Raw genomic sequence first — 14985 nt, 5'->3', positions numbered from 1 at the left:
TCCTCTGGGAAACCACCTCTTCCCTATCTCAATCTTTGGGCTGACTTTTCCTCTGGCACTAGCCTGGCCACGTGTTTCCAGTTAGCCAGCCAGAGCATCTCATTCCCCCAGGCCCTGGCCATTGGCTCGGAATGGCCACTTTGAGTCATTGAGAAGTTAAAGACTTTTACTGGCAATCCTGTAAAAGGGTCTCACTTTCGCCACTGAGAATAAACCTACCAGAGTATGGTGCTGGGAGATTCTGGGAGCCATCTTATGCCTATGGGGGGTGAGCCTGCCGGAAAGCAAAGAGGAAGCTCTGCTAGGGAATTAGAGTTGAAAAATGGAGAAAGAGACAGTTGCGTTGCTTGAGGCCTGGATCAAGCAAGATCTGAAGCTGGATACACACCAAATTGCTCACTAATATGAAACAATAAACTCTCTTGCTTAAGTCAATTTGGGTTGAATTTTTCTATCCTTGCAACTGAAAGATACAAGGGGGTGGAAAGGATCTCATGAAACTGAAGACACGAGTCCTGATAGGGATCAGAAAGGGCCTGGAAGCAGAAAATGGACACCCATGCAGAACCCCAAGCAGCTTTCTTTTTCTTTCTCTCCTCTCTGCTTCGGCCTGGGTGCTGTTTTATCCTTTGCTCACTGCAGACTGGCTTCCTTTCTTCAACAGTTGTCTCTGCAGGACCTGGCTGGCAACAGCTCCCAAACATGCGTGTTACACCCCAGTCATTGAAACAGATTAACAACAATCTCTCTAGATCCCAATTCCACATCACCTGGCCGGAAGCCCTGAATGACTTGAGTTAGGTTGGGTAGTTTTAGGAACAAATTCTGTTATCTGAGCTGTGTGGGGGTCTTTGTATGCAAAACATTCAGCTTCAGAACAGGTTTATTTACCTTCACCCTAATGCCACTCCTCCCTTGTCAGAGGTTTAGGAGCAGCGGTCATGACAGGCATACTCAGCATTGACAGAGATGGGCAATCATGTCCACTGGAGAAACGTTTCTAACTTTGGGAAGAGCCATCTGTGGTCAGTCTTTTGCAAGCCAGGACAGGAGAGCTGATAGGACCAATTGTCTCAGTTTTCCCAGGACTGAGGGGTTCCTGGGACAAAGGACTTTAGTGCTAAAAGTAGGACAGTCCTAGGCAAACCTCGTTGGTTGGTCACCCCAGATTGGCAGACTGAATCTTTTCCCCTAGAGTGCGGCAGAGTGCTAGCTTCATGGTACTCCAACTGTAACTGTGGTTTCAGGGGTCATCAGAGGTATCCAACCACCTTCTCCTTATTCATACATCGAATCAGTGGCATCCTATGTCCTGTATCATTGGACATAAAATAACAATCGCTCATTAGCATTTCTGTCTGATGGATGCAGTTTTGGCAGGTTTGCGAATTGGTGGAAAGTGACCACTTTCTGAATTTGGCCACGGATGTAAGACTTAATGTGGTTGCACACAGAAGAAGAGATAGCATATCATGGCATGACTTTTCCCTGGTGTCTTTTGTTCTCTACAGGGCACACAGCTGTCATGGATGCTAAGGAACTCTAGGAACCTGCTAGAAGAAAGAAGAATGCCCAGTTCTGGTTCTACCACTGCCCTTTAACGTTCAGGTTTATGTTACCATCATAGAAGATTTCAAACTAACAGTCTACTGCTTCAGTTTAGGTGGAGGTTCCTGACCCTGGCTGCATAGTGGCATCACTTGGAGATCTTTCAAAAAATATTCCAATGCCTTCTCTTTCCCCTCAGACTAATTGGATCAGAATCTCTGGTGCAGCAGTTCAGGCTTTGGAAATTTAGAAATTCTCTGTAAGTCACTCTAAGGAGCAGCAAGTTTAAGAACCTGTGATGTAGGGGACTGTTTACAGAGAATGGACTCTCCTGGTTGCTGAAACAAACTAGTCAGCAAGGCTGCATCCTCATCTTAGAGTTGAGTGGAAAGAGCAAAGCCAGTGCTAGGTGTCCTGGGACAGCATTTCAGCCTCCTGTCCCAGGGTCCCTGAAAGCCTATCTCCGTGAATTCATACTTTACACGTTACCACTGCTAGGCACCCATGTTAACCTCTCTTTACCTTGTCCAAACAAGGCTAAGAAGGGAGAAATGTTAGGCTTGTGATTCATGAAAAGCATTGCATTGCAGAGTGGAGAGGAGTCCAGCCTCCTAACAATGAAGATTTTCCAACTTCCCAGTATGGTTCAGGTGTCACTGTCTTCTGGTCAGCCGTGGCCAGAGAGGTAGGTGTCATCTAGTGTGCACTTGGCTGCCAGAGTCCCAGCCTTACCCTGTGGATTGGGGGCAGTGCCTAGTAAAGGGTACCATTCTAAGCTGGATAAACAGTCCAAAAGTTGTCAAATATAGTCATTTTTTCCAAAAAGAAATGTCATAGGTGGAGACAACAGAGGCATTAGTAGGTCTCATCCTCTGTACTTCTCATCAGTGGAACCTAACATTCCCTGCACAGCTTCCATCCACAATTTGGTGTTCTGTGTGAAGAGTGCGGTGCATTTGAGAGAGGAGAGAAAGAAACGATGGAGAAATATAGCAGAAGCAGCATAGGTGCGGGGCTAGGAGGGCCTTGAGGAAGTGCTGGAATCTGCTTAGAAACAAAATGTTTGCAGTCCAAGTTGCCAAAAGAGCAGAGGGCGGGGGAAACCTATCCCCTTGTCCCAACCAGTCCCATAAACTTTAGTGGGGAGGAAAACCCTGACTTTGTTTGAACAGCTGGAGCAAAGAGTTAGTATAGGCCACTTGATCTGTCTGGTGTGCCCCTCCCAAGAGCCATTAAACCCCTAGCATCAGAGACTGAATGGCCTGCAGAGGGCCTTAGAGCTTGTCGACTCCAATCACTCACCTTATTTGGAGGCCCCACGAGGGGAAGAGACTTGCTGAAATGTCTCAGCTAGTTAGGAGCAGGGCAAACACTAGCTGCCATGTTTCCTGACTTCTGAGACAGTGAATTTTCACTTAGAAATAGGACTTACCGAGAAGAGCTCCAGTGAATTCCCACACCCTTACCCACTGAGTGGACTCTGTGTCCCCTGTTTCAAGACAGAAGAATATTTCATATTTCCTTCCCAACTGCCACCTCTCACTCCCAACAGGGTCAACTCTAAGTAAGATTGTGAGATAATCACCGAACCTACAGATGGATTTCATTTTTGAAAAAAAATGTCATGTTCACAATGACAACTTTCTCTAATTCTGCCATTCTGCAGCATAGCTATTTATTATATCATTATATGTCATTTTAGCTATTTCTTTTCTTTTTTTTTATTTTTCTGAAACAGTAAGCCACATTAATTCAGACTAGTGAGACATGTCCACATGGACTAGTGACTATGATAAATTTAACCATGTTTTCAAAGAAAAGTGTTTTCATTATTTGAAAATACACTCCATGAACCCAGTAAGGGACTCAGTTTCTTATGAGAAGTCCTTACAGTGTCTGCTTTAAGTAACGTACATTCAACAAATATTTTTCACTGCCTGCCATATGTTGCTGTGATGGTTGTTGCAATTACTGAGATGAAAACAGTTGATCTCTGCCTTTAAGAAGTTCACACCACTGTAATTATTCTACTGTGGGGGTAGAATAGTTAGTTAATTAAGATGATAGTTGCTTGTAGGATACTGGAGTCTCTAAGATGGTTGATAAAATGGATCTTTTTCATGCAGCTTAAATATTTCCTATCTTCTGCCTCAGAATTTTCTTCACGCTCCTAATATCCTCAGCAAATCTTTTCATTATGGGATGTGTAAAGCGCAAGATCGGCCCGGCTCCAGTTCAAGGGATTGCAAATTCTGACTCAGTGGAGCAAGGTTTGATGAGGTATTCCCTGCACACAGCAACCCCCCGCAGAGCACGTAACCTTTCTTGCACCAAAATAATGAACCCGCGTGTATTTGCTGATCTTCTAAAGGCAGCGTATCTCATTGTCCCAACCTCTGCAAAAGACATGAGGGTGTGTCTTCCTTTGGCCCCATCTTTAAATCACCTCTAGCCCTGAAGTGCCAGCCTGTCCCCAGGCGGCAGGGAGAAGGGGCTCCTGTTATCTGGCTTTGCTGATATGCCAAGCTAATGGCACGAAGCTCTCTTGGCCGTCCAGAATGGAAGAAACAGAACACCAATTTAAATCATGAAAAAAGTCAGTGAATCTATCATCATTAATCTTGCTGTCACTTTTAATTTTGGGGACATTACCTCACTCAACACCAGTTGAAAAGAGCTGCCAAAACCGATGATGTCATCATCACTAGCCGCGTCTGACCCTGCCTGCTGATTCTCAGAGCTCGGAGCAAGTTAATAAATCCCTTGGCACTTGGACACACAGTGGAGTTTTATTACAATGAAGGTATAACCCATGATGTTGTTTCAATTAAATGGCCTGAGAAAATACTTTCTTGTGTTTAGCAAAACTGTAAAACGTAATTATCCTCATGCAGTTGGGTCTGTTCATTGTGCTGACGTGATGATTATATATTCTCTTCCCCACGCTTCACTCTCTCTCTCACACATACACACACGCACACACACACACACATACACAAACACACACAAACAATATCACAGAGGAGTGAAAGGAATTCCAAACATGACTCTGAAGGTAGCTGAATATTCCACACAAATACCTTTTCTAGGTCACCACCTAGAGACCTGGCAGGTTGCTGCACAGCTACATAACTACATCGAGGTGTCCAAGATCCTTTTGTGTGAGGAGCAGTTGGAGGAAGTCTGGGGCATGGCATTTGAACTCTCAGTCAGAGCAGAACGTTGACTCTCTTAAAACAGGGCAGATGCATTGGAGAAAACCTGGGCACCAACAGCTGCTCACTCAAAACTCAGACTTTGTTGCTCTTCAAATATTTATGAATAATTTCCTTTGACATGTTTGCTAACTGTCAAGGATATTAGTTTTTGCTGGTTCTTACTCACTGCCCGTCTGAAGTCACCTGGCCTAACTCTCCTGTGAAGTCATCCCTCTGAACGGGCGCCATTGTGTCAGGGGCATTACTGTAGCATCAGCACACGGGACTGTAAACACAGGCCTTGGCGGATCCCTGGCATTTCAGCTGGAGGAGAGCTGGGCAGTAAGGTGAGAAGGCTCTTTCCTTCCAGCCCAATTTTCTTTTAAGCAATATGGCAAGTTTAGAGGACACCACACTTGGTACATGACGTAGATGAGCAATGTTTTCAAACACTCCTTTGGCATGATTATCTCCTCTCTTAAGCATCGTCTATAGAAGATTAGGTGTATGTGACTGCATGAATGTAGACATGGGCACACATACACAGACATTTTAGTTTTTGAGCATAATGAGAATTGGTAAGGATCAGAAGCTGCCCCAAGTCCCCACGAGTCCTTTCCCTCTGTCTTATTCCAAGTGACTCCTCCTAAACTCTTCTTTTCTCCCACCCCAGCAAGCTCCCCTAAATGGCTCTCATCAATCATGCCACATGGTACAGTTGGCTTTGCACAGAGCACAAATGAGGATGAGGGAAAGACCCCCAAGCTCATTTTTCATGCTCATCTCGAACAGGAACAGATCCTAGGCCTCCAGGGGTGAGCGAGCAGTACACAAATTCACTGTCCCTTTTGCCCTCCCAGATCAAGGCCCTTGGATATTCTTTATTATTATTTTTAATGGTCTAATATAAAGTATATCCATTCACAAGATACATTGCCTGATGTAAGAATCCATAACTGCATCCTGTTAACAATTCCTGCTGTTTATGGGGTATTGTCTTGACACACTTGTTAAACCTCAATAAATATGTTTTTAATAACCATATGGTATTTAACATATAATAACTGTCTTATTAGGTCTAAATTAGATTCTTGCTCATGAGACTTAATTTAAAGTGTGACCAGGCTTTTCCTGACTAAGAAAGGATTCGAAATAACTATGGTGAGGACACTTCTTTTGGAGAGAAGAGAATGTTTAAAAATCGTGTGTTTTGATAATATGATTAAAGCAAAATTGCATTTTTCAAACTTCATCCATGGGGGATCCAAGTGAAAATAACTTATAGTGGAGTTGTAACAATATAGGATATTGACTAGTTAAAGGGCCACATTTGGAATATAATTATTTCATGCACGAGCACATAGTCTTTAAGGTGTGCTAAGAGAACAGCTGGGGCTACTCTCTCTTTTTGTTCTTATGTCCTTTTTCAGTCCCCAGCCTGAAGTTGGTAGGCAGTGAAATAGTGAAGAACAAAATTTAGGTCACAATATACTCACTTCCTTCATAGGTGACATCTACCCTTTTATTGTTGTTTTTGTCACTTTACTCATTTTGTCCCTTGTTTACTCAGTTTCCCACCTACGTGCCTGAAATATGCTTATATATTCACTCATCCCCCAGTACTTTCTTTGACCCTTTGGTAAGCCCCAATGTGGAGGGGGAATGGTTGGAAAGCGGCTTGCAGAGAGCTGGCTGGGGAGATGCATGCCATGGTGGTGTTTTGGATGATGGAATTTGTTCAGGCAGAGAGATTACCCAAAGTGCTTTGGAGAAGTAAGGGGCAGAAGATGAGTGTAAGTCTGGGCCTGGGAAGCACCAGCTCTGTGGCATTGGGTGAAGTGTGAGGGAGAGAAAGCCCAAGTATGGGTGGAAAAAGAGTGAAAGAGAGAGATTGAGACTGAGGCCAGCTGCTGGAGGAGTGTGAGAAGAGCAAGCTGATGCCAGGAAAGGCTCTGTGAGGGAGGCGGCACTCAGTCTGAGCCTCTAAAGCTTTAGGATGGGTAACAGTAAGTCCTGATGAAAGCAGAAGTCACCTTAGTCTAGACAATGGTCCTATGGTCCCTGACCAGCAGCTTCGGCATCTCTTAAGAACTTGTTAGAAATGTACATTTTGGGCACCACCCTAGATCTATGAAACTAGAAACTCTGAGAGGGGCCCAGCACTCTGTGTTTTATAAGTCCTTCAAGTGATTTAGCTGCATGTCAAAATTTGAGATCTGCTGCTCTAGAAAAGGCTTTCTCAGCCTCAGCACTACTGACATTTGGGTCTGGATGGTTCTTTGATGTGGGGCACTGTTCAGTGCATTGTAGGATATGCAGCAGTGTCACTGGCCTCAACCCACTAGATGCCAATAGTACTTCCACCCCTCCCCTGTTGTGAAAACCAAAAATGTGTCAGACATTGCCAAATATCCTCAGGGATATTGCTCCCTCTGGTTGAAAATCACTACTCTAGAAGAAAGAGCAGTGTATAAAAAATTATGGCTAAACAAGGTGGGCTAAACAAGGAATCTCAGGGTTTGTTGATGAGTGCTCTAGCATGATGAGCATTCTTGGTATGAATACAGGAGTATCGGAAAATAAGTTACAAAGGGAAGCTAGAGCCTGAGATTGGACACCATTGAATGGTGGGTAAATTTGTTTGGACTTAATTCAGAGGGCACTATGGAGTCACTGAAAGCTTTAGGTAGAGGATTGACATAACTAAATCTCTGCTTTGGAATACATGGGATTCGAGTAGCGACTTTCAAACTATGGTGAGAAACATATTTACACAATGGCTCAAGGCCTACACATACACCTTTAACAAAACTTTTACAAACAATTATTATGTTACTTGTTATGCTGTCTGACTTTTTTCCTATTCTATTCTGTTCTGTTCTGTTCTGCTCTGTTTTGTTTTGTTCTGTTCTGTTCTATTCTATTTTTTAAATGCTGGTCAGGACACAACTAAATGATTTCATAATCTACTAATGGGCATGGTCCACTGCTTGAAAAACACTGGATTAGAAATAAAAGACATTGGAAGTGATGGAGCAGAGATGTTGGGAGAGGAATATTTCTATTGCGCAGGCAGAAGATAATGGAAACCCAGTGGCAGGGTGGGAATGGGGCAGAGAGAAGAGCTTGCAGGGATATTTCAGATATAGAGATGGTAAGGAAGAAGGAGAAGTCAGAAAAAAATTTCATGCCTTTTATCAATTTTTGTAATTATTATTAATTTTTAGTGATACTGACATAAATAGGTGCCTAAATAACAGAACTGGGAACGGTTGTTTTTTCTTTTTTATTTCCGTATAAATTTTGGCAGGGAAGAGAGAATGTTTCTGGCTATGGACCTGTAGAGTTCAAGCTGCTTAGCATGGTAGAAATGTCCAGCAAACTGCAGGAAAGGTAGGCATGGGTGAGGGTCAGGAGTGGTGTTGTAGATTTATGAGTTATGCCCATGCAAGGCCTGGCGGATGAGGTCACCAGAGGAGGGAGAATGTGGTTTCCGAGACTAATAGCCTCTCCCTGTATATTGATATCTATCTGAGTAATAATATTCATTTCTAGTGTAATAAAGACCCACTCAGCAGATGGTATCACATCATAAATAAGTCAAAGCAAACCCAAGACGTGATCCTTGCCCTTCAAAAGGCTATAATTCATTTAGGCTTCCTGGTTTGAGCTGAATAATATTTTCATATTTATTGAGCACCAACTATCAGCCACATACTATTCTAAGTGCTGAGAATAAAGCAGTAAACAAAATAAATATCCCTGCCAGCAGGGAGCTTATTCTCTAGTAGAGGGATGTAGAGAAGAAACAAATCAAACAAACAGACAAACAAATAAATGAAATACATATTATGTCAGATGGTAGGAAATATTGTGGAGAAAAATAAAGCAGAGAAGCAGAGGGGGTGCCAGATGGAGGAATTGCAACTTTCAATCAGGGGAGTCTTCTTGAAAAACTGGTAATTGAGCCCCTCGGGAGTCCCTGGTGTCTTGGGATGATTGACATAAGCAGGGATAAAAGCAGAATGAGACCAGTCCTGGTCGTCTCAAGGCAGAACATGATGGAAGCCTGTGAGGGGTGAGGGCAGGAGCCAGGGGATGCGGATCTTACTAGGACCACTGAGCTTGGGGCTCCTCCCATCACCCCTGCTTTCAAGGCCTGGAGGCCAGGAGAGAGCTCCTCCCCACCTTGATTCCTGCCTTCTTCAACTTACTACACTCCCATTTATTAATCTCAGCCTTCCCAAAGCTCTTTCCCATCTCATTTGGAAGTCACAAAACTCTCTGAACCTTGGGGTCTCAGGACTTAATCTCGGGACAGGTGAGAGACACTGGTCCTGTGTTCTAGGTGTGTCTACTCATAGCTGACTATGGGACACCGGTTCTATGGGATGTTAAGAGTTATTACATGAAAATAGGATTTTGTGGTCAAATACGTTTAGGAAATGCTGGGTGGGCTAAACAAATTTAAGGGGCTTCTTGATGGCAAAATCAGTAGCATGCTGTTGGGCATTACAAATATCTAAGAAGGAAGCAGACCATGCATAGTTTCCCAAACTTATTTGGCCATGGAAACCCTTTGCTATGGAAAATCTCTCAGGGGACATTTGTTCTCGGGTACACACTTTGGGAAACAGTCAACTGGCTGTACTGTATGATGACAGACAAATTATTTAGCCCTTCTGAATCTTACTCTCCTCATCCGTAAAATGAGAATGTTGGCCTGCTGCCCAAGGAATGTCAATGGTGCCACAGGGCTCTGTCCTTGGCCTTGAAGTTGTTCAGGATTTTATCGGTGATCTCGGTGAAGAGAAAAGAGATAATTATCACATCAGGAGATGACACAGGGTTGGGAAGGGTGACTAATAGGTCAGATGACAGAATTGAGACTTAAAGTTATCTTGACACGTTAGAAGGATAGGCCAAACTGGTCTATGGAAAATTTAATAAGGGTGAATGTATGGTTCTGCTTTTAGTTTCAGAAAATTGATTTTTAAAGTATAAGATGTGGGAAGAGCAGGTTTGACAGCAGTTTATATATATAAAAAAAAAAGACCTGAAGATTTTGACTGACCCTAAGCCCAAGATGAGCCATCAGGGGATGTGGCTGCTCTAAAACTGAACCCAAGGAGGCTTTATCAACAGAAATGATTCTATTCTGAGGGAGCTGTTGGGGACCCTTGGGGCTGGCTCTTCTGGCCAGTTGACACCTGGAGTATTAATAGCCAACATTTTTGAGTGCTTCTTAAATTCTTGTCACTGCATCGTGCACGTTGTGTGTGTCATATGATTTGGTCCCCAAAGTAGACTCATGTGTCTGATTTAGTCCCCAAAATAGACTATTATAGCCATTTCCATTCTACAGATGAGGCCACCGAGACTCAGAGATCACGCCAAAAGTGAGCTGTGCAGCTTGGATTTCAAAGCAAGTGGCCTACGTTATTCTGGATTATTCTGACTTCAGAATCTGGGTTATTCTGACTTCTACCAGGATGACAAGAGATCTGGGAATTGTAAGATTTGAAGATCTGAGGGAATAAGTGATATTGTTTAAAAGGGCGAAAGGGCTAAAGATGAGCACAATCTCCTAACATACAAAAGTTCTTCGGTTGAAGAGGCATCATCTCTTGCTGTGCTAGTTTATTGCGTGGTTCTAGGAAGGGCTAGTGGGAGTCACAGGGAGAAAGCTTTCAATTCACTATAAGGAAAGACTTTCTAAGGGTTAGACTAATCCAAAATGAATTAGGAAACCTCATTAAATAGCATTCTCTCTGTCTGTCTCTCTGTTGCTCTCTTTTTCTCAGAGTATGTATGCAGATAACAGCTAAATGATCATGGGTTCCAGTTCCTGGTAAAATGTTGAACTGCAGTAACTGGGCTGGTAATTAATTAATTTAATAACTCAGTCAATATGTTTGTCCATGAGCTTGAAAAACTGTGGGATGCACAAAATAATGTGACACAGTCCCTGCTTTCAAAGAACTTCTTAGCAAGTCAGGGAGAGAGACACACAAACAAATTATTGGTGATCCTGGACCTACAATGGCTTAATACACGAGCTTTGCCTTCATGACCCTTTTTAGCCTAAATATCACCGTCTCAGAAACAATCAAAGCTTGTGTTTGGGATTGTCCAATGGCTACCAAAGACATAGCCTTTTGCTAGTTAATGGTAGTCCAGGTCTAAGGCAATTCAGAGCACTCTGGTTGAAATAGGAGAGCAAGAGATCATTGAGGAGGAGGAGAGGGAGGAAGCAGAGAGAAATGGAAGCAGAAGCATTAGTCGGAGAAGACTAAGAGTGGAGTCAAGCCACCAAGAAGCTGTTTATCCCTGACACATTCAAGTGCTTTCAGAGGTGTTTGTGCATATTGAAATGTAGGTTTTTTGAGAATAATCACCCTCGTTGTGAATGCCATGCAGATGATGGCAGCAAAGAAGAGCACCGATGCTTCCTCCAAGGACAGGAGCCGGGAAAGAAAGCTTATCCAAGCCAAGCTCATTGGATTCCTGTTTTGAGAAGCCTCATCCAGGCTAACCCATGATGAAACAGTTCCTAAAAAGAACTTTTAGAATGTAGCATCTGTGTTCAGCATTTTCCTTTTATGTAATAAACGCTTTGTAAAATCAGTGTTTTCAACTCACTTGTTTTATATTAGGCTTGGAATTTTTATAGATTTAGGAACTAACTTAGAAAAAGTTTTACTCTCTATATCGAAGAACCGATTGGATGAAAAGGTAGAGGTCATCAAGTGTGAGGCAACTCCTGTAACCCACATGTATGTAGGATACAATGGGGGCCCCAACAAGGGGGTGACCTACTGCCCCAAGGGCTGTTGGGAGGAGGTGAGGGAGGGTTCATGATGAGGTGCTTCTTGAAGTACCAGTAGGAATTATTCAGGCGGACAAAAGAAAAAAACGACCATAATAGCAGAGAAAGTAATGGGAACAACCCCACAAAGGCCCACAATAGTGTGGCTATGGGAAAACCTTCCACTTCTCAAGTTATTTATTCTATGACTAGATCATTCTCTACCAGAATTACAGGAGGTCTATTACCTAAGGCCTCCAGGGAGGTTTTCAGTGGATGGCACAAACTCATGGCATCAAATAAGACTGAATCTCATAACGAAAAAGTTATTCCTTTTAAAATTCTATTTTAATCCTTCTGATTATGTCAAGATTAGATTCACGCTGGTATGCACACTAATACAGCCTTTTAACAAAGAGGGAACAGATCTCAAGTTTATCTTTCTGTGCCTCAGTTGTCTCATTGGCAAAGTAAGGGCGACTATAGGTACCAATTCATTAAATGAAATTTTATATGAAAGCATTCAGAACAAGGTTTGGCACATACTAAGGTCTCAATGAATACCGTATATTATCAGTTTTGTTTTTGTTGCTATTGTCTTCCTAGGTGGGCAACACTTATTTGGCTAGAATTTAATAATATGGCTTTGTTTTTATTAAATTCAGTTTTAACATAGTTACTTTCTGTTTATTGTAATGGATACTGGTTTCTTTGAAATTTACGTTTATCAGAGTAAAGAATAATAAAATTGATACATGGAAAAGGCACACGTAACACAGGCAGAACGTGAATGAACGCAGTTTGGGAGATATAGACCTGGATGATCTCTAAGGGTCTTTGCAGTTCTAAAAGTCAAAGACGGTACGGATGAAGGAGGGAAGCCCAGAGAGGATAGAAACTTTAGCCAGGATCACTGGGCTCATTAGTGGCAGTGCTCAGAGGGAATCCAAGACTTCCAGATGTTCAGACTCACGTTCTCTCCTCTGGGTCTTGTTAATGGTCCAAAGCCCTGGGACTTATCAGCTGAGAGAGCCCTATCTTGGCTTTGCCCTGGCAAAAGGGGCACTGACAGGGGTGTAGGCCTGTAGAAAGTTCTGTTCACTCCTTCTGACTGCAGCAAACCCTGAACCATGTCCTAAAACCATCAGTTGCCTGCTGTAATTGTGCTGCATTCTTATTGAGCCCTGACATCGCGTTCAACATTGGGAATTTGGGTGGGCCTAGAGTGCCTTTAGTATTACTGCTATAATTCAAAACATCCAAATTATTATTTTCTGCACAAGATGAAGCCAGGAGAGTGCTGTTAAGGGGAGAGAAAAGTGTTTGTTACGCTAGGCGTTCCAACAAAATGTCCTCCTTTGCCATTAAATCATAGCATTTCTAAATGAAATGATATTTCGCAAACTTTGGCAGTGCCTGAAATTTGGACATTGTGCAGATTTTTTTTCCCTCTTTCCCATTTTGTGCTTTTTCTCCATGTGATCCAGAGAACTACTATTTGCTGGCTTCACTTTTCTTGTTTGTCTTTCCTTATGACCCAAGTTGTCCAGTTTCCCCAAAGACATCAGATAACTTGATTTTCTGCCCTTAACTTATCCTTTCGATAAATAGTGAGGACGATGAATACAGGCTCAAGAGTACAACCCACTGACTAAATGGGTTGTTTCTCAGGATCCCCATTTCTCGAGGATTGATCATGATGGGCTTCATGGAAAGAGATCTGCTTGTTACCATGACATCCTTAAACAGAAAATGAATGAGAGCGTATCGGCATGGAAATTAAATCTGCAAAGACTGAAGGTGATCAATAAAATCTATGAAAAAGGGCCCCGACCGTATTAAGCCCTCTACTGGACAAATGCAGTCTTCTGTTCTCTGTGTGAACAGTACTAATGCTGCCCACCTGTTCTCTAATCACCTCCATTTCCACGAGGCAGCTCTGAGTGGAATTGACTTCCTCAGGTCCCAGCTTCTCTCTCCTTTCTTGATCTTCACTGATGGAGCCTGTACCATTCAGGAGGGTGTCTTCTGCATCCACAGCTCCACTGTCATAGCTCAAAGACTAGGATTAGCAGCCAAGGAAATCCATTGACAAGCCTGGGGTGTGTCTGGGCCTACAGCTGGGCTGGTCTCCTCCTACAAGACTCAGGGGACACGGAGTAGGACTGAAGTTGCAAGTCGGAAAACTCCCCCAGCAGTCTGTCTTACATTAAGGAAAATTCCCCCTGTGAATTGAGGGGCGGGATTTGACTGTTCCCCTGCTCTCTGGCCCCGGAGCACATCATGCCTCTTCCTCAGCATCCTTGGGCAATGTCTCTCACTAGGCTTGGCAGTATCTCTCTTTGGACCCCCTCTTTCTCCCTTTCTTGCCAGCTGTCCTTCCTTAAACAATTATTTAGGCCTGTAACCTAACTTTGGAATGTTTGGACTCAGAACTTAGGGCACAGAAATGATAAATGAGAGCAACTATGTTCGCTAGCTTGGCCTGGAAATGGGAGATTCTCATGAATCAAGTATCTGGGTATTCATTCATTCACTCATTCATTCATTCAACAAATATTTATTAAGAACAGTGCCAAACACCATTCTAGGGACTGTCTGTGAACAAAACAGAAAAGAAACTTCAGCTTACATTGGATCTTACATTCTTGGGATCAGGACTAGCTTTATAATTTGCAGGGTCCAGTGCAAATGGAAATACAGAGCTCTTTGTTCAGAAATTGTTAAGGATTTCAAGACAGCAATAGCAGAGTATTAAACAAAATGTAGGGCTTTCTAAGTATGGGGCCCAGTGGGACTTGCATGGGTTGCACAGCCATGAAGCCAGCCCTGGTAGGAATAAGCGGAAAGCTAATATGTGCACCATCAGTGGATGGACAATGCGAAGGATGGGACACAATAAATTTACCTCCTACAGAAGAGGCAATATTTGGATTCTTTTTTGATGATTTGGGGGTCAAGATAGAATTTTTTTGGGTCTCAGGTCATCATTAGCTTATCATTTGTCATTGCACAGTTAAAGTACTGGCTTCATGAGCTCTGAGGAGCAGAATGATGGCTTATGGAGAAACAGTGTGCTTGGAGATTCTAAAAGGAATCAAAAGCCCACAAAAATAATACTTTTTAAGATTAAACCTAGTAGAGTTATTTCTCGTGATTGCTTCCCACAACCTCCTGAACATCCTCTTGATATCCAAACAAATAAAAGTAAGCATGTCATATGAATACCAAAATTGTTACAGCTGCAGATATCAATTATTCTGGTAACAGAGGACAAACTTTTTAAATGGGACCCCAGTGGAGCACCAGTGTAATAAATGGGTTCAGGGGTTAATTTCTCAGGTGATCTATATAGATCCTCAATGTGATTTTGAATCCATTGACTGCAGATATCTATGAATGGCTATTCCATCATTTCCTGAATTTCAGGCT

The sequence above is a fragment of the Equus przewalskii genome, chromosome 13, assembly GCF_037783145.1.
Source record: "Equus przewalskii isolate Varuska chromosome 13, EquPr2, whole genome shotgun sequence".
NCBI lineage: Eukaryota > Metazoa > Chordata > Mammalia > Perissodactyla > Equidae > Equus > Equus przewalskii.
Note: the sequence above shows the minus strand (reverse complement) of the source record.